The 18,883-nt window shown below is 42.6% G+C and overlaps 1 protein-coding gene and 1 long non-coding RNA gene across 4 annotated transcripts in view; one reads left to right on the top strand and one right to left on the bottom strand.

Moving 5' to 3' along the window:
* Nucleotides 1-203: 203 nt before the first annotated feature.
* Nucleotides 204-18,501, bottom strand: LOC115857259 (uncharacterized). 2 transcript variants are annotated; one of them, XR_009563957.1, is made up of 3 exons: nt 17,920-18,501; nt 6,904-7,079; nt 204-389 (listed from the first exon to the last, which is right to left on the bottom strand). It is a non-coding gene; the product is annotated as an uncharacterized lncRNA (long non-coding RNA). The 2 variants fall into 2 exon arrangements; XR_009563956.1 differs by lacking the exon at nt 6,904-7,079.
* The window catches only part of TET2 (tet methylcytosine dioxygenase 2), a 133,769-nt gene continuing 132,415 nt past the window's right edge, over nt 17,530-18,883 (top strand). For both annotated transcript variants that reach the window (XM_030864149.2, XM_060299127.1), the window contains exon 1: nt 17,530-17,653. The gene's annotated coding sequence lies outside the window, so the exon portion shown is untranslated. The remainder of the gene's footprint in view (nt 17,654-18,883) is intronic.

Raw genomic sequence — 18,883 nt, 5'->3', positions numbered from 1 at the left:
TGCCATAGAGGACACTCCCTCTAAATCATGAGAATAAAGGAAAAGTTGGATTTTTGTTTAGTTTTTGGTCACCTAATCTGCTACAAACACACACACACACACATACACACACATACACACACTCATTATTTGGAAATAATCCATTGTATTTTATGGGTGTACATGCTAAATTGATGTAATAAAAAGCCACCAAAATACAATGCTTTAGATACAACAGGATTTATTTATTTCTCATGGGTGGTCTTGGGTAGGGAGGTGGCTCCAATCCAGGTGGTCATTAAGGGATCCAGGTTACTTCTGCCTTGTTGCTCTGCCTCTTCTAGAGGGTTGTCCTCATCTGCATGGCCCATGGTCAACACTGGCTCTTACCATCATGTCCACAGTCCAGCCTACAGTAGGGAAAGGAGTTGAAGTGGAGAGCAGTAACATTTAAAATGTGATCTACAAGTTGTATACTTTACTTTTACCCATTGGCTAAGATTAAAAGAATTAAAAAAAAAATAGTTTAAGTGATGGAAGACAGCCAGAACACTTCTAACTTCATTAGAAAAGTTCCAGCATTTCTTCTTAGTCTTAATTAATATATGTACATGTGACATAATTAATGCTAATAAATCATTCTTCATCTTGCTATAGGTAATTATAGCAATTGGTGGGCCTATTCTCTTCCATGTTTTCATGACAAATGCTTACTATATTTCTATCTTGGAAAAGAAATAGGAGTCCTACCAACTATCTTTTCAAATTTTCAGTTCACAAACAGAGAATGAGCCAGAACCTTAGTCATTTCATCTATGAAATGCTAACTGGCTGGTGAATGTACAAAAATATACATGGATACAATTCTATGCCAAATGAAGGGAGATCAAATAGTAGACACTAAAGAAGAGTAATGTAACAATGTGTGTACAATACTCATCTGCCTTGTCCTCAGTGACGCCTAATCACAGTTAGATTTGGTCTCGCTACACACACTGGGTACTAATATAGGTACAACAGTTAGCCGACTGATTCTTTCCCCTTATTACTTTTTGGGAATGAAATGGGAAACATTTTATTGGTGTTCCTTCAAGAAGAGTTACTCAAACAAAACTTGCTCTTCAAAAATCTCAAATATGATCACATCCCTGATTAAATCCAGTCATGACTTCCCATTGCTCTTGGGTTAAAGGTTCATTCAATTAGTAAGGAAATAAACCCAGCATAAACTAGATTACCCCCAAGAAAGTGGGAAGTGGGGTGGGGGGGATTGACTCACATAAAGAAAAATTCAAGGATAGATTATTTTTAAGTTCAGCTAGATGAGGTGACTCACATGGGTCAAATGCTCTTATTTGGTCTATTTTAGCTTTATTGTCAGGCAGGTTCTTCATTTACAATAGGTGATAAAAAAAACTCAGGCCTATATTCTATATTAACAACAATCCCAACAGAAAAAAAAAAAAAAAAAAAAGCCTCTTCCCCAGCCCCAGAACTGTTTTGTTGCTTTTGATTTAACTGGCCTAGATACCAACATGTGGTTAGGATGTCCAGAACCAATCACTAAAGTCAGAGGTTTACAATGTTCTGATAGGCCATGTCTGAAGCTGAAAGTAAAGTCAGATTCACCTGGTCACATGTAATGAAAGTTAAGAGTAGTTCCTCTGGGAAAATTAGGGGGTGGACCTAGAAGAAATAGATTCCTGATAGGTCAAAACACAGATGTTTACTATAGTTCACCTCCTGACTGCACAACATCCACACATCTTTTTCTTATACCTAACAATTCAAAATTCCCCAAGCCTACATTAAGCAATAATATCATATGGAATCAAAAGCATATGTACTAGCACCATTCAAGTGTTACCCAGTTACTGCAACCAGACTGAGTCTAGACTCTCTTGTTAATGTGCATTCCTCCTGGTTCAGAAACCTATTGTAAAATGATACATTTAATCATCTCCAACAAACAATGTATATTTGTGAGGAAGAAACAAAATAACTACCATAAAAACTTCTATTTGAAAAAGGGGAAATGGGAGGAGGGGTGGCATGCAATGGACTATTTGCAGGACAGGAGTAGAGCAATCCCTTGCCTTGGCTTTGGAGTGAATTTCTTGAGGACCCCTTTTGTCTACTCTGGAATCTGTCTTCGGGGATAACCTCCCGTGTAATATGTCCTCTATGGCCATCGGTGAGAAAGGCACTGGGGAGTTTTTACTTTCTGGTCATCACACTCTACTACTGGTGCTATTTCTGTTAGTGTGGGTTTAGGATCCCTAGTACTGCCTTGGGGGTTGAGCAATCACAGCCCTGAGTTTATGGGTGTTTGAGTTTCTCTGGAAACCCAAGTTCCTTAAAAGTTTAGTAAACTCTACAATCTATTTGTTTCCTATAAATTCAGGGAGTTAGCAACGAAAGCCAGCATTGGTACTGAGGCCTAATCCTTGATTCTAGATCCTAAAGGGGTGGTTTCTGTCTTCTAACAATTAACCTTGATGTTTTGTCAACAGAGGTGGGTGCAGCTCCTGATTTCAATCTTATCTTCTGATTTCATTCTACTCTCCCCACTTTTGCTAGCACTAAATTTAGACTGGAACAGAGGACTTTACTTTTCAAACTCCAAACAATTATAAAGTTTCTGACTCCTAGTCATTTGGGATTTCAGGACAAGGGCTAAAGGGCTGCTCTTAGTGTTTTCACTGCTCCCAGACAAACCAGCTTTAACTGCAGCTTGTCCCTTTCTTAAACGACCTCACTAAACCTCACAAAAAAAGAACCAGTACAACACTGCTATATTTAAGATGGATAACCAACAAGGACCTACTGTATAGCACAGGGAACTCTGCTCAATGTTATGTGGCAGCCTGGATGGGAGAGGAGTTTGGTGGAGAATGGATACAGGCATATGTGTGGCAGAGCCCCTTTGCTATGCATCTGAAATTATTACAACATTGTTAACTGGCTATACTCCAATATAAAATAAAAAGTTTTAAAATAAATAAAGAACCAGTACATTACTATCTAAAGAAAAAAAAAAAAGAACATATATTCTAATCTCCAGTCTCAGGAGGCCCATACTCTGAGTCCCAAGATACCACAGATAACAAGTTAATCAACTGTTGTGTTTCACTTCTCAGCTAAAGAAATGTAAGCAGATAGGGTAGGGGATCCTTGGAGAAAGAGAACCAGGCATGGCTTTCCTGACAGAAGAGAAGCCATTTTGGCCTATGACATTTTTTTGATCTAACCCTGGCCACAATGCTTGCCCTTGAATGGGTCTCAGTAATAAGGATCTTAAGAGAACAGCAGGACAAACTTATCAGGCAAGAGAAATAACAAAGATAACAAATCAGTTGTAAAGATGCCAGGTTCTATTTTGATGGTAAAGACTAGCATCAAGCACTGTCTTGAGCTGTTTTACATAATTTAAATCCACACCCCACCCCCACCCCCACCCCCCCACCCCCACCCCCACCCCCCCCCACCCCCCCAACTCAGGTGCTCAACCGCCAGATCAATTGGAATCTAAGGAGTGATGATGTTGACCTTTTCTGACCCTCACTACTTTGATCAACTGAAGTTGGATTCTGTCCCAATTTTGCTGTTTGGGGAGAGACTGCTTTGGACTGGTGTTCTCCTTACTGGCTGCAAGTAATAAATCTTTCCTTCTCCTGATCTTTCGCTTGGTTGTGGCTTTTGGCTTGACATCCACCAAGAGGCTGAAATGGAGCAGGACCCTGTAGGGTCCTCCCAGGTACGAGTACTTTCCGTGTCTCCCATTTCTTATTTGTAGGAAATAGGCTTCATTCAGCCTCCTTCACCTTCCCTGAGTTCCAAAGTGTAGAGTCAAACAGTTACTAATCACAGAAGGGAGGGAATGCAGAGACAAGGGAGGAGCAGTCAAGAAACAATAGTGCAGCCTTGGGGCAGGGTCCCGGTTCCTCCTCAAGGAGTATATATAACAATATATTCTGCAGGAACTAAGGCCCCCACTCAGGTGGAGGATGGTAATTTCAGGCTGAGTACACGACTCCTAGAACACAGCCCTGTACCAACCAATCAGAAGAAAGCCACACACCCTGCAGCCCTCACCCCAAATTTTCCCTATAAAAACTTCTCCCTGAAAACCACCAAGGAGTTTGGGGTTTTAGAGCACAAGCCACCCACCCTCCTTGTATTGGTGCCTTTACAATAAAGCTGCACTTTCCTTCACCACAATCCAGTGTCAGTAGATTGGTTTTATTGTGCATGGGTGAGGGGACCCAAGTTTGGTTCAATAACAAGGTGAACCCAGTTTTCAGGTAACAGAAAGAGGTCCTCGTTGCCTCTTTCCTACCTCCACCCAGCTAATTCCACACTTTAGCTGTCACCACACTTTGATTCTTCTACCACTTAAAAAAAATAATAATAGATCAAGACACCTCCAGTTCTAAGTTACTAAAATATAGCTCAAACGGGCTTGCCTGGTAAGAGGAATTTACCGGCTCACAAACCCGAAAAGTTATGGAGCAGATCTATTCAGCGATATTAACTGGACATAATCTCTCAGCACTACTCTCCTCTGTGTTGGCTACAGAGAGACATTTCCTTTGAGAGAACTGAGCTTTTCCCTCTGGTTGCAATAGCCAACACCACCAGCAAAAGTCTCAGAGTTGGCCCTATTGGTTCTGATTGGCCTGGCTTGGGTTGCATGTTTCCCTCTCTCAACAATTCCTGTGGGGAGAGCAGGAAGTTATTCTCCGATTAGCCACGGCTACTTCAACACAGGCCCACATTTGAAGCTGAAGGTAGACTGGCTCTGCCTAAACCTCATGGTTTGAAGACTGGCTCTTTACCCAAAAAACTGAGTTCGCCTCTTGATGGATGTTGAGCCAAAAGACACAACCAAGCCAAAGACTGGGAGAAGGAAGGATTTATTATCTCTTGCAGCAAGTAAGGAGAACACCTGGGATCTTTCCAAAGCAGTGTCTCCCCAGACAGCAAAACTGGGGAAGTTTTAAGCTAATGGTACATGCATATTCATGTACCATTGGCAGTTGACAGAGCAGTTGACAGAGACTTGAGCAGTTGACAGAGTCCAAGCCTTAGTTGATTGAAGTCATGAGGGTCTGAAAAGGTCAACATCATCATCCCTTAGGTTCAGGGTGATCTGGTGGTTGAGAGCTTCAGGCTAATCTTTACCGTTGAAATAGAACTGGGGGTCTTTACAACTGATATATTCTCTTTGCTATGGTTACTTCTTTTGCCTGAGAAGTTTGTCCTTGTGCTCTCTTAAGATAATTACTACTGAGACCTATTCAAAGGCAAGCATTGTGGCCAGGCTTAGCTCACAAAATGGATTAGGCCAAAGATGGCCTCTCTACTGTCAAGAAAGCCATGCCTGGTTCTTTTTTTCCCCTACCCTATCTGCTTAGAGTTTCCCAAGGATAAATCATAGTATCATTCTCTGACAAAAGTGAGGATGGATCCTGAGCAGTTTAATTCAATATATAATGACCAAAACAGATTCAATGTGACCTACAAGGCCTTGTATGTCCTGGTCCCTGCCTATCTTCAGCCTCATTGATTGTATTCTCCTACTTACTCATTGGGCTGCAGCCACACTGGCCTTATGATACATCCATTTCTGCTTTGGGCCTTTCCCATATGCAATTCCCTCTGCCCGAAACAAGACTCCTCACCCCACACCCCATTTGATTGGTTCATTTCTAGTTATTTTTCAAAAGTCAGCCCAATTATCACTTCCTCAAGGAAAGCTCAAGTTGACTTCTAAACTGGGTTGCATCCTTCCTTGTACCTTCCCCCACAGCCTCCGAATCTTTTCTTTGTAGTGCCTGTCATAATCGCAATTTAAGTGTTTAGTTGTGTAATTACTTTCAGGTCTGGGCAGACAAAATATCTCTGTACCTTTAAAATATTTATTTATTTATTTAGCTGCACTGGGTCTTGGTTGCCGCCCCGTGGGATCTTCGTTGCGGCATGCGGGATCTTTAGTTGCGGCATGCAGGAAATAGGCAAGCTGAAGGAATATGTGATGCTGGAAATCATTCTTTTTCTCTCATTAATCTCTATATGTCTGGATCTAGATTGTCCCCAACTCCCTCTCCCTTGCACACCAATACCAATTTTTTCCTAGGTTGGTTGGTCACAATTATCTAAAAGAGAAGATATTTTAGTTGCATAATAATACATAACTATGAGGGAAATCGGGAGCAAAAATAATTTTCAATAAGATATTTCTGAAAGATACATCATGTTACTTAGTGCAAAGTGCTCACAATCTGAAATAGATAAACTTCGTTCTGGTGCTAGTTGAGCCATTAACCAGCTCTTTGTAGAAACTTATTTATTCTCTCTGAGCCTTTACTTACCTGTAAACTGAAAATAAATATCTACCTTGCAGGATCCTTGTAGTATAAAAATAATATGTACTTTGTGCTCAGCACTCAGTAGACAATCAATATTTGGTATATATTCTTATGATTATTCTTGGATCACAGAGCTGTCATTATAGTACAAAGCATGGATTAGAAACCTTACCCATCACTGCACATCACCCAGATGGAGATTGTCCCTCCACTGTAGGGTCTCTTTAGTATGTATTTATTAGCTGCAGTGTTTTATAATACACCCTTGTGTTTTGAAGGAAGCTCCGATTTCTAGAAATTTATGTTATATTATAGATACCACCTCAGCCTTGTCCAACCACCAGCATTTAATTCATAATACATTTCACAGACCCCATTCCTCTTTCTCTCCAAAGCCATGAAACTTGTGAAGAAAATCTACAAAGCCCACTAGGGAGGGAGAGAGATGGAGGGAGGGCACGATGAAATGAACTCACTAAACCAATTGTCCTCCCCTCCTTTGTAAGGCCTATGCGCCTCCTCAGCTTGTCAGCAGAATTTTAAAAGACCCTACCTTGGGGCTTCCCTGGTTGCGCAGTGGTTGAGAGTCTGCCTGCTGATGCAGGGGACACGGGTTCGTGCCCCGGTCCGGGAAGATCCCACATGCCGCGGAGCGTCTGGGCCCGTGAGCCATGGCCGCTGAGCCTGCGTGTCCGGAGCCTGCGCTCCGCAACGGGAGAGGCCCGCGTACTGCAAAAAAAAAAAAAAAAAAAAAAAAAAAAAAAAAAAGACCCTACTTTTCAGGGGCCTTGTTCAGTAAGTTTTCTTTTCTTTCCTGTATCTTTAACCACCCACCTCAATCTGCTCTCTCCCATCAGTAACGTGCTGGAGTCTTTCCCGTCTTAAGACATTCTTTCCTCCATCCGACAACGCCCTGGAGCTTCTTTGCTATCTGCTTCCTTCTCTCTGTAGCCAACCTTCTTTAAACATCGGCTCTCCCTATCTCCACATCCTCACTTCCTGTTTATCCTTCAACCTCAGGCAATCTGGCTTCTGTCACCAGGACTCTTCTCCTGAAGCTCACTTGGCCAAGGATTGCAAGGAATGCCCCACTGCTATACCCAAGGCACTTCTCGTTACTCGTCTCAGGTGACGGCTCCTTAGCATGTGGCCCTGCTCACCAGGTCAGACCTCGTTCATGAGGCTAGTCCTTAACCTGGTTCCCACAACAGCACACACCTCTGGTTTCCTCCTTTGGGGGCTCCTCTTCTTTCACAGGGGGTGTCCCTCTGAGGGTCCTGTCCTAGAACTCCACTTTTCTTCTCACTCAGAGTGTAATGGTATCTCCCTCAACTGCCGTCTGTCTGCAGATGATTCACAAATTTCAAACTCCAGTCTGAATCCTTTTCCTAGGTTTCAGGCTCAGCCATCCAACTGCTTACTGCACATCTCCCCATGGATGTCCCTCAGGTGCCTCGAACTTAATGTTTTGATCACTGATTTCTTTTTTACTCCGCTCTCAAAGTCCCACTTCCAGGTCCTCTTCTCTTCCTGTCATGTCTATCTCCAGTGAAAGTCACCACCAACTGCCCCAGCCAGGTCAGAAACCTGGGTGACATTCTGGAGTCCCGCCTCTGCTTCTCCGTGCTTCCAAGCAGTTACTAGGCTCCATTTCTTCTACCTCTGTGATGCCCATGTACCTGTCCATTTCTCTCCTTCCTATTGACTAATCTCTAATTCAAGACCACTCTAATTTTCCCTAAGTCACTACCCCTGTCTCCCCACTGGTGTTCTAGCCGCTGCTACTGTGTTCTCTCAATCCACTCTCCCTAGTGCTACTGGAGAGATATTTCCAACATCCAAATCTGATCATTTTCTTCTCTCTTAAAACCCATGATTGACTTTCTACTGCACTTAGGCCACAACCCAAACCCCTTACCATGACTGTCACTAACCCCCATGGTCTGGTCCCTGCACATGGCCACAACCTGAGTAGTCACCCTCTCCCTCTTCACTTCCTATACAAGTCATTTGGAACGTGGGGTTTTTTTTTTTTCCCCCTCAAACATGTCGTGCTCTCTCCTGCCCCTGGTTCTTCATATACTCTTTTTACTCTTTTATCTCCACCGAGCACTCTTCTCTGACTTTCTACTTGGCCTGAATAATTCCTATTCATCCTTAAGATCTTAGCTTAAATATTACTTTCATGGGAGGTTTGCTCTGAGCTTTCAAACATGAGGTAAGCACCCTTCTGACTGCACCCCAGCACACAACACAGAGTGTTTTATCACAGTCCGTTTACATGTCTGTTTTCCCACTTGACTATAAGTTCTTGGAGAGCAGGTTCACTGTTATATCACTGTTATATCACTGTTCACTGTTATATCACTGAATGAGAGAAAAAATAAGAAGTATATTGAAGTGAGAATAATGCAATGAGCCATCACCATGTAAGTTTAATTTTAAATATAGAATTAAGTTAAATTTAATTTTAAATATAGCCTTTCTTAAAGGCTGAGAAAGCAGAGCCTGGGAAATGCTACCACTAATGTGAAACAAGAATGACCAGATATGTTGTTATTATTACACCTTTTAAGGGATGTTTTTGCGATGGTATTTCCATCCGTTTCTGATCCTTCTGTGATTTGAGGATTTCCTGAGCAAACCCTTGTAACGATGCCATTTGACTCTGGTTATGGTCATGTGCTGATTAAGCTGCCTCTCAAGAATGTGAAATTGAAACACAAATGACACATCAGTATCTCAAGCATCACCATAACCTATGACAGTTTAGAAACTTCAGATGAACCATTTTGCAATGGAAAATGAGACTAACAAGCCTTCATTTCTAAAGTTTTTTTTTTTTTTTAATTTCTGACAAAGTGTCTTGACTTGTTATTCTTCCCCTTAGAAATGTTTTTTAGGGAATAGATTAACTTTCCCCTCACATTTGGAATGAATAGAATTCCTACCACAGTGGATGGCCTACATTAAAACATAAACAAGTAAATAAACGAAAAACAGTAAACACACTTTTCCTAAATGTTTCCATTACTGTAGCATTCTGCTCTGCCTGTGTGAGCATAGGCAAGGAATACAAATGTATCAGCCTAAGGTACAATGTCACAGGTTGATCAGAGCTTCTTTTCTGCCCCCAGGAAGGAATTAAAGTTGGTTTATTTGTTTCCCTTTGGTTTGTGGAAAGAATACTGAAGAAGACTTAAGTCTCAGAATGTATCACCTGCTGTGTAATCCTGGGCAAGTTACTTAATCTCTCTGACATGTCCCCTCATGTGTTAAATACATGTTCCCTAGTGTTAAAAAATAAGATAAAATAAAATGGGATTCATAACTGTCTCACCTATTTTAAAGATTATTGTAAATACTAAATGAGATAATGCATGTTAAAGATTTTGGGTAGGTTTTTTAGTAGTAGAGTCTAGACTACAATCCTAAACCATGTCATTTACTCATATCAGACTGAGTTTAACATTCCAATAAGTATGCTTTTACTAGTTTCTCTGTCTAAATTTTTTTGAGTATCTGTTTTGTGAGTTGATACTTTTACCTTTAACAGTGGCCCTCACCCACCAAAATTATGACTTTAGCCTTTTTTGGATTTTAAATTTAGAGAGAGACTCTTTTGGTTCTTGTTCACTAGTAGACAATAGCTATTAATGTTTTAAGATTTAAGGAGAATCAGGAAAGTCTCCTTTATTAAAGTATATCAGTATTACCACTAGGATCACACCCACCTGACATCTCCCAACCCTGTGCTAAGCACACCATTCTTCAATAGTTCTCTCACTTCCTTATCTCTCTCACCCAGTCTAACTAGGGTCAGTGATCATAAGATTTCAGAGAAATAAATGTTAGGGACCCCCAAAGAAATGCTTCTTTAGCATGTGTTTTTGATGTTCTGATTTAATGTGTGTGTGTGTGTTTCTTTTCACCTTCTACTCCAACTTTTCTTTCAGGAACCCCTATTTTGTGGTCACTACTTAAATGTACTTTATTCTCTTGGGGCTTAAAGTCATTGTGAAATGCAGAACAATTGCTTGGCAATCAACCCATGTTCAACTTAGAGGCGTGCCTAATTACTGACAGATCAAGGAGATTTTCTGCCAAATAGTAATAGTATTGTACTCTAAGATATAAAATAAGAAAACAAATTAAACAGAGGTTGGTGGTGTAGATCTTTGCAGGAAACTACCCTGCCTTCCCACAGGCTCTGAGTTGGCACTGATTCAGATCTCATTAGATTTTTCTCACACATCTCTAGAAAGTATGAAAACACACTTTAGAATATTTGAAGAAAATTGGATGTCAAATAGTAACTACCCTACTTCCTTTTTTATTTTTCCTTCTTTTCCATATAGAATATCATAAGAAAGGGAAGAATTTAACTCATGGGGACCTAAAATTAGTTTAATCTGTAAAGCTCTTTCTTCCAGGAAGAACTGCACTAATAGTTAGCTGCTTGTAATACATTCATAAACTATTGCATGACCATTATTTTGGAAAAAGAAAGAAATCAGAATCAATTTGTCTGTCTGCCTGGATTAAAGAATGGTTTAAATGTTTTTAGAAAAATGTGACGAAACTCAACCAATAGAATTTTTTTTTATTAGAACAAAAATCCCTAAGTATTCTTCTCAAGTTGAACTCAGGCAACTTTCAACACTTCTTTCTCCCCACTGCATCAGGCTATCAGTCCTATCACTTGCATTTTCCCCTGCTCTTTCCTTTTCACTAGTAATAATCTGGGTCATTCTTTGGCTGCTAATTATTTATCTCTTCCTCAAAGGAGAGTTGTTTGTTTGTTTGTTTTTAACCTGACACAAGAGAACTTAGAAGGATTTAACCAACCTGAAATACAGAAAGGGAGTCACAGGCAAATTTGCTCCATCTTTGCAAAGGTGTGAGGGCTTCACCAGACTGTAGTGAGGTACCCACTGTTTGCTTTTTGTCATGGGATGCTCCATGAATGACAACATTTTGTGCCCATTAACTATTAATATTATGTGTAAGCATTAATTGTTTTCATCGTATTTTTACACATTAAGCTATACCCGCGATTTTTCAGCAGAGCTGTACATCTGATTATCCGTGAATCTTTTGAAAACTATTGTTACTCTAGCCCCATCCCAGACCTCGTTAATTAAACCAAGACAGTGCTGGGGGTAGAGAAGTGCAAGCTAGTTATTTGTGTTTTTCAAAAGCTCCAGAGGTGAGTCTCATTCATTTTCCCAATGGAAAGATTTAGTGCCATCCCATTTTAAGTATTTTATCCCCAAAGATCCATGTCCTATGAACAATTTCAGTAGGTGGCATTCTTTCCACCTGTCAGCTTCCCTGTTTGGCGGGAATGAACCCTAAGTCATTCAAGGAAATCAGGAGCAGATCAAGGGTGCAACGTCCTTTCACCACACTAATACTGAAAACAGGTAGCAGAACTTATCTGTAAACAATCTGTTAGTGGGGTTAAGACATATGTTATAGGGATGGGGGGAGTGGGCAGGAGTGTGATACCACATTTGTTTATTACACAAATATAATCATTATTCCAAAAAGTTCAAGCATGCCAACTTCTAGCATACAATTGGAAACAAAAGAAACAGCGTAGAAAGCAAATGATTAAAAAACAAACAAAAAAAAAAACAAACAAAAACCAAGTAAAAGTTTAGACAAGAGTTTTTGTTTCTGTTTTTGTTTTATGAGGAAGAGATAGGGAACACTAATGTTATTGTAAAAAAAACAAAAACAAAACCCCAAAACACAACCCCCCCACACACACACCCTAACTGTGTGAAAAACTTATCATGGCATTAAACATAGATATCTGTATCTGCTAAACTGGGGAGACAGAACAGTGTAGCTTGCAAGGACATGAGCTTTAGAATCAGACAAACCTAGCTTTAGATTTAGACCTTGGTTCCAGCTCTTTAATCCCAACCAAATCACTCAACTGTTAATTCTCAATAAGCTTTTACCTACCTTATTTGGTTATGCTAAGCATTAAATTAAAAGATAATAAATGTACAAGAATTATTACAATGCTTGGTACATAGCCAGTATTTAACAAGTAAATGTATATGTAAATGCAGGTGTTGAGTTGTTTTTCTTAAGTAACAGAATAATGGAAAATTATTTTGAGTTTTGAAGGGAAGATTCTTATACTAGTTAGTACTAATAATGGTGAGAAAAATTTAGACGGAGATGAGCAGGAAAAGATATGAGGATAATTTGGGTATAATGAAAAAGGCCTGATCTTGGATTCACTAAACTTGGGTTTGAGAGGTGATCCTCTATTGCAGGAAAAGTCACTTAGCCTCAATTTTCATTTTTATAAGACAGGAATTATATGCCATTTTAATGTGGCATATGATTTTGAATATTAAACTGTTAGTGTACACCTTACCACAAAAATATTAGTGTACAAAAATGCTTTTAAAACTATAAAATCCTATATAATAAACTTCATTATTGAAGTTTATCACTGAAACTGAAAAATTACTCTATCAGAAGAAAATGGGGGACTTCCCTGGTGGCACAGTGGTCAAAAACCCACCTGCCAATGCGGGGGACACGGGTTCGAGCCCTGGTCCAGGAAGATCCCACATGCCACGGAACAACTAAGCCCGTGCGCCACAACTACTGAGCCTGCGCTCTAGAGTCCGCGAGCCACAACTACTGAGCCGCGTGCCACAACTACTGAAGCCTGCGCGCCTAGAGCCCGTGCTCCACAACAAGAGAAGCCACCGCCATGAGAAGCCCGCACACCACAACGAAGAGTAGCCCCTGCTCGCCGCAACTAGAGAAAGCCCACGTGCAGCAACAAAGACCCAACGCAGCCAAACATAAAATATAAATAAATTAATTTTAAAAAAAGAAGAAAGTGGGATATTAAATGCGTTACCAAAGTCGGATGAGAATAAGAAGAGTAGTTATTGGACTGTGAATTCAGAATTTATGAGAAGAAAAGAGATGGATATTAGCAACACATTTGCAATACTTCTGGAGGCACTTCCATGAGATCTGTCTCACTAATGAGCCTAATATTCTTTGTCCACACCTCGTGGCATGTGGGATCTTAGTTCCCTGACCAGGGATTGAACCCATGCTCCCTGCAGTGGAAGCTCGGAGTCTTAACCACTGGTCCGCCAGGGAAGTCCCCCTGATATTCTTCTTATAATGTCTTTGACAATATTTTAACAGGATTAAACTTTTGAGTTTCATCTAACATTTCATTTTAACCCCCATTAAATCAGTACACACACTGGAAAGCTCCTGATTTGAGTGTTAGGATTATATCATTTGTGTCTATTTCTTTAAAATTTCCAAATGATAGAAAGAGAAATTAACCATATGAAACAAGGTCAGGAAAAAAGTAGAAATCATATTAACAAAAGAGACTCTATCAAGAATCTCATAATATTATGATCCTCGGCTTTAGACAATGATGGTCTGTATTAATAATAATGTATATCAATAATTTGAAGTGTTCTGTCTAAATGTTTCATCTCTTGGGGATTTTTTTAACTTGGCATTCTACTTATATTAAATATGTACCTTTGTATGGTGTGCAGTAATGTCACTAGACAAAAGAAACAAGAAAGTCCCTTCCCAGCAATGACTGCTGTGCTGTTTGAAGGTCAATTGTCTTTTAAGCATGGAGAGAATCTTTATCATGTCATACTTCAGAAATATGGTTTTGGAGATGGGAAACAACAGGCCATGATTTAATGTTTTTGTTAAACCACTATAATTCTTTCAAAGGTGTATGCACCACAACTCTCATCTCAGTTAAAGAGAAAATCAAGTCCTTAAAGAAAATTTCCTATTCTGCAGGTGGGGAGGAAATTAAGAATCACCTATTATTTTTTTGTTAGTACAAGAAATTTGCATTGTAAAGCAAGCTGCTATTGTCAGCTCTTTTTCTTTTTAATAGAAATTTATTTATTTATTTATTTTTGGCTGCGTTGGGTCTTCGTTGCTGCGCGCAGGGTTTCTCTAGTTGCGGAGAGTGGGGGCTACTCTTCTTTGTGGTGCGCAGGCTTCTCATTACGGTGGCTTCTCTTGTCGCAGATCATGGGTTTCAGTAGTTGTGGCTCACGGGCTCTAGAGCACAGGCTCAGTAGTTGTGGCACATGGGCTTAGTTGCTCCGCAGCATGTGGGATCTTCCTGGACAAGGACTCGAACCTGTGTCCCCAGCATTGGCAGGCGGATTCTTAACCACTGCGCCACCAGGAAAGCCCTGTTGTCAGCTCTTTAAAGGACAAAGCAGACAGGAAGCTGCCTCCACCCTATGAGGCTTAGAGACCGAGCAATTGAGTTAGACAGCAGGTACCCAGCCCAATCAAGTCAATTTTCTAACACAGAATAGCATGTTGTAGGACTTGTTCTATTAGTTTTTTTTCCTCTGGTAAGGAAGCAAGGATTTTTCTGTGTGGAAATAGTGCTGGTCTTTCTAGTTGAAGAAAAAAAAAAAAAAGAAAATGGTAAGGAGTTTGATAGCAATTGACTGCTGTTAAAACAGCAAATTATCTTTTAAAAAGATTATCCACATCTGTAAGAGGAGAAATCTTAAGAATGCACACAATTAATAAAAGCTTGCTCCGAATTACCCACTAATATCCAGTCAACAACGTTCACTATAGCTTATCTTTCCCAGAAATAACAAGTAAGAAAGAGGTGTTTAAAAAATCAACAATACAAAATTTCACTAAGATATTTTACACCTGGAGACCTTTAGAATTTTACTTCCTTTTGCTGTTGAAAAGTCATAACAGCCAAGAGGAGTAAGGTATTTTCAATTAACAAATGTCATGGTGGTTAAGGGTGGGGTGGGGTGGAGGTGCAAAGGAAGAAGTTGGCAAGAAAAGGTTCAGGGCCTGTTGCAAAACCAACTGCAAGCCAAGTATGACTCCAGGTAGACGAGAACCACCTGTTACAACAAAGAGAGAGGTTTAAAAGATGAGAGGGAGGTGACCCTACAGACCATTTCGTCAATTATCATATAAATAAGGGCATATACGGGTGTTTATATCAGACACATGCCAATACAATATTTGCCATGTTATTCAATGTAGGAAGACATAATTACTTCTATACTTCTAGTTAAACAAGAAAAACTCTTGCAAGTAGATGGCTTATGACTGGTAATAGTAATAACCAGTAGTAATAACCACCTGGGCACTTAGTGTCATGGTTAATCCTCACAACCGCACTGTTTTAGATGGTGTTTGACAGGTGAGGAAACTGACATACACAAAGGGTTAAGTACCACGCTCAAGGTCACACATTTAGTAAGCGTGGAGTCAAGATTCATCTGCCTCTGTGGACTCCAAAGCTCACGCTTTCCACAATTCTGCTGTTCTGTGCGCTGCACAACTGTACGTCACAGCCTTCGGAAAACTTTACTTTTTGGACTTGAGAAACAAATTACAAGGCACCTTTTAAACAGCTTAAAGTCCGTTAGCAATTGCCAAGGCTTCAATGACACATTAGTGTACAATTAGAAAAGATGGAAATTCATTTTACATGAATGCTTAGGGAAACGAACGATTTTACCTAGTCTAGTGCAAAACCAGAAATCGAAGTCAACTTTGTCTCAAAGTGGAATAAACAGCGTTTCATTTCAAACGCTCTTCTTAGTAACAACGTGACACATACAAAGAGTTCCTTTTTTAACCCTTTTCAAAGAGAAAATATTCCGATTTCATAAAATTAGGTAAAGACATCCAAAGAAATTTGCGGACAAAAAACCGTGAGCTACACAAAATAACTTGTGTTTACTTAAGAGTATCGTGATCACAATGTAGTGATCCCGTAAAAGATGTGTCCAAAACGTCTATCTAAAATTTTAATGCCAGTAACGTGAGAACTTCTAATAGAGGGCAAATCTCAAAAACCATCTGATATACCAATTCACGTGGGCTTTGTTCTTGATCTCATCTTCACATAAAAAATTTATGATTAGGGGGAAAAAGCATTAAAAAGAGAAGTAAAACTACTCGGTGATGGAAAAGAAAATCTGTCAGTGGATGCGAGTGGTTATATAGAATTCCGAACTTCAGGGAAAATCGAGCGTCCGTCATTCGGCGTTTAGTTCTTTATGGGTCGATGTCATTACTTAATTATAAGGCTGGACATTTTTTCAAAATAGAGGCTCTTATGGGGGTAAATTTAAGCATTTGAAAGTGCAGATTTATTTCTTACAACCGAATCCAGCGCGAAGTGGAGAGTCACTGGTGCGAAAGCCCTCTCGGATCTGCGTGAATCCTTCTTCCCAGCCCACGTGGCCAAAGTAAACAGAAGGTGGGCCGGGGCGGGGAGAAGCGGGCCTGGGTCAAATTCCTAATTTGTCGAGTCTTTAAAACTACAGGCCCCTAAAGCACTAAGGGCATGCCCTCCGCGAAACTGGGGAGTGCTTCTGCTGAGCGAGATGAAAGCGACTGTGTGGAGAGGATGCCAAAGCGGGGACGAGGCGGGGCGGTTGGACCTACCAGGGGGTGGGTGCGCGAGGGGGCGTGTGCGGGGATACCTGCCAGGAGGTGGGAGTCGGGGCGGGGGCGGCGCCCACCTACTCTAAGGAGGCGGTGGGGTGCGGTACCAGCAAAAAGTTTAAAAGGTTAAGCTGGGGTCTCGCAGCCTCCTGCCAGGGACGCACGCCACCTCCCCCTTCGCGCCCGCCCCGCGCCTTCACTGGAGTGGAAACCCATCAGAGGGTCCCGGGGGCCGGACCTTGCCCCGCGTGCCCCCGCCCCGCGCTCCTCCGGGCCCACGGCTCCCCACGCTGGCTCCCCAGCCCCGGCCTCGACCGCGCGCCCCCTCGTTCGGCCCCAGGGGCCGCCGGCTTTTGTGCGGGGAGCCCCGGGGCGGGGAGCCGATTCCCGGGGAGCCGTGGCCGAGGGTCCCGGGGCGGCGGCGGAGGCCGGGACGGAGGAGGCGGCGGCCGGGTGAAGGGGGAGGAGGCGGAGGAGGAGGAGGAGGAAGCGGGGCGGAGAAGGCGGAGGAGGAGGAGGAGAGCGGCGGCTGCGGCGAGAGCTCGGGCGGCCCCGCCGCCTCCTCGCGAGCGCCGCGCGCCCAGGCCCGGCTCGCATGCGAGTCACGTCCGCCCCCTCGCCGCGGCCGCCCCGAGACGCCGGCCCCGCCGAGTGATGAGAACAGACGTCAAACTGCCTTATGAATATTGATGCGGAGGCTAGGCTGCTTTCGTAGAGAAGCAGAAGGAAGCAAGATGGCTGCCCTTTAGGATTTGTTAGAAAGGAGACCCGACTGCCACTGCTGGATTGCTGCAAGGCTGAGGGACGAGAACGAGGTCAGAGCGCTTCTCTTGTGCCGCGAAACTCTCCCTTTCCTCTCCCCTGCGCTTTCTCTCGGGCTTGTGGGGACTGGGGAGCAAAGCCTGCAGTGTCACCCACAAATACCAAGAGGGAAGAGGGAAGCTTCACAAATTACTGGAGCCTCTTCAACATGGCTGACAAATATAGTTTTAATTCCCCCCCACCCCCCTTTAAACCTGTAGTTCTGTGTCCTCCTCTCTCTCCTGCTAGTGCTCGTGTCCTCCTCGCCCAGAAAACTTACCTTTGTGAGTCCGGCCGGCTGCTTTCCCGGCCTTTTATCCTCCGGAAAGTGATTTTTCTCTGCTTTCCTTTCTAAAATAGTTCAGCTGTGGGGGGCACGACCTTCCCCTTGAAGCTTCCCCACCCCCTCCCTTCGTGGAAGGCAGACGAGCCTCGGGTTTATCCTCGCCCGCCCTGGGGAGAACACAGACGGAGTGGTCTTCGACCCTTTTCTCCGCTGGGGCTCTGGGTCTGGGTGTGCGTTTGCGTCCGCCCCTTTCTGCCCCGTGTCCCCCTTTTCGGGGGCTGCGCTCAGCGAGTGTCAGGCGAGTGGAACAGGAGTCCACTCAGTGGGGTTTTGTTTTTTCCTGAAGTCCGCGCGTTTTGTTAGCGGTGCCGAGCGAGAGAGGAAAGAATAGTTTCTCTGGTTCCCTCAATAAGACCCGAACCCACTTTTCTCGAGGTACATCAGCTCTGCGATGGGCTGTACCTTCCAGCCTGGGGAATGTGTGTGAGAGAATTTGTGGGCAAATCTGTGTCCTGGCTTTGTGCTTCTCCCGAATCAGCTTCGTCGGGTTCCCCGGTAAGTGACAGGCAGACACAAAGGCAGGCGCAGGCCGGGGGAGGGGGCGGGCGGGCAGGAGGCGGGGGTGGGGGGGGGGAGTGTGGAGAGTTGGAAGACTGCAAGGTCAGGGGCGCCGAAAGAAATGAAACCCAATCCCAGTAAAGAAACAGAGACGTAGAGAGCAGATTTCTAACAGTCCCATCCAAATTTCTCTTTCCCTCTTGGCTGCTCTCTTTTCTTTGGTCTTTTATCTCTCTGCTTTTCTCTGTGTCTCTTTTCTCCTCATCCTCTTTCCTCTTCTACTTCTTCTTCCTCTTCCCCTTTCTTCCCCTTCTTCCTCTTCCTTTTCTCCTCTTTCTCCTCCTCCTCCTTTTTACGCACATGAATCTTGCTGAATCTCTTTCATTGGGGCTGCTCGTCT

This window comes from Globicephala melas, chromosome 5 (genome assembly GCF_963455315.2).
Source record: "Globicephala melas chromosome 5, mGloMel1.2, whole genome shotgun sequence".
Taxonomy (NCBI): domain Eukaryota; kingdom Metazoa; phylum Chordata; class Mammalia; order Artiodactyla; family Delphinidae; genus Globicephala; species Globicephala melas.
The sequence above is the reverse complement of the archived record's forward strand: the minus strand, read 5'-3'. Positions and strand labels throughout refer to the sequence as shown.